The following is a 1,089-nucleotide window of genomic DNA, read 5'->3' as shown; positions in this document are numbered from 1 at the left end:
ACATAATTTGTCTGAATGCTACATTGATGTACAGAATTTTGTGATGTAATCTGACTAAGTGTGAACTGATATAGTCCGTCTATGTAATATGTCCATGTATGTTGCTGTCAAATGTTATCACTGACGATCCATATGAACTTTGGGTACTGTTTACTTAACTCATGGAGTGAATCAGTTCATTTTGCCAATAATTTTTGACAAGAACTCTTATGGACAGAAGTTCATCTTGCCAATAATTTGAAGCGACGAAATGGGAGGTGGGGAGGAAGAGGGGAGGGCCGTACCATTTCGGGCCTGAGGAAGACGGTCCTGCCGAGCACGATGAAGGATCCGGACTCGTCGAGCGCGCGCGCAACGGAGGGCCCGTCGTCCGCGCCCACGGCGTCGCAGCAGAGGCGCAGGAACTCGGCGTAGGGCACGGTGCCCTCGTGGGACGCCCGCACCCCCGCGCGCGCCGCCTCCATCTGCGTGGCGCGCAGCACCTTCCGCGCCTCCTCCACCGTGAGGCTGCCCACCACCGCGGCGGCCTCCCTCTCCCTCGTTGGCTGGGTCTAGGGGCGGGCAGGGGCGGGCGGCACGAGGCCGTCGAGGTTGATGCGCGGGAAGGAGACGCCGAGGTGGTCGCGGATCCGGTCGGCCAGGGGCATGAATCCCACGTCCGGGGGCACCGCAGGGCGGAAGGCGGGGCGCTCCTGCATGAAGCGGCGGGGCATCCCGTAGGCCTGCTGCCGCGCTGCCGACGCCGCGAAGCGCTGCGCCACGGCCCTCCTAAGCGCGGCCGCCATTGCTATGATGTGCGTGGGTGGCGCTGCTGGCTCCGGACCCGACGAGCGGGCGGGGGGAGAAGAGGAGGGAAGGGGCGACGCGGACGGGGCAGGGAGGTGATCTAGGGTTTGGAAGGAGAGAGAGAGAGAGGGAGGCGCGGGTGGGGAGGAGGCCGGGCGGCGGCGGGGAGAAGACGTGGTGCGGGGTCGCGGGGAGGAGAGGAGGCAGGCGGCGACGCGCGAGAAAGGGAGCGAGGCGGCTAGGGTTTCACCACGGGCGTGGCTGCCTTTTATACCCATGCGAGTGAAATGACGAAAATGCCCC

At 63.5% G+C, this 1,089-nt stretch overlaps 1 pseudogene; it reads right to left on the bottom strand.

Moving 5' to 3' along the window:
- Positions 1-221: 221 nt before the first annotated feature.
- LOC123078838 (calcium uniporter protein 3, mitochondrial-like) lies at positions 222-785 on the bottom strand (annotated as a pseudogene).
- Positions 786-1,089: the final 304 nt, after the last annotated feature.

Source organism: Triticum aestivum, chromosome 1B (assembly GCF_018294505.1).
Source record: "Triticum aestivum cultivar Chinese Spring chromosome 1B, IWGSC CS RefSeq v2.1, whole genome shotgun sequence".
NCBI classification, from domain to species: domain Eukaryota; kingdom Viridiplantae; phylum Streptophyta; class Magnoliopsida; order Poales; family Poaceae; genus Triticum; species Triticum aestivum.
Note: the sequence above shows the minus strand (reverse complement) of the source record. Positions and strands in the feature narration are given on the sequence as shown.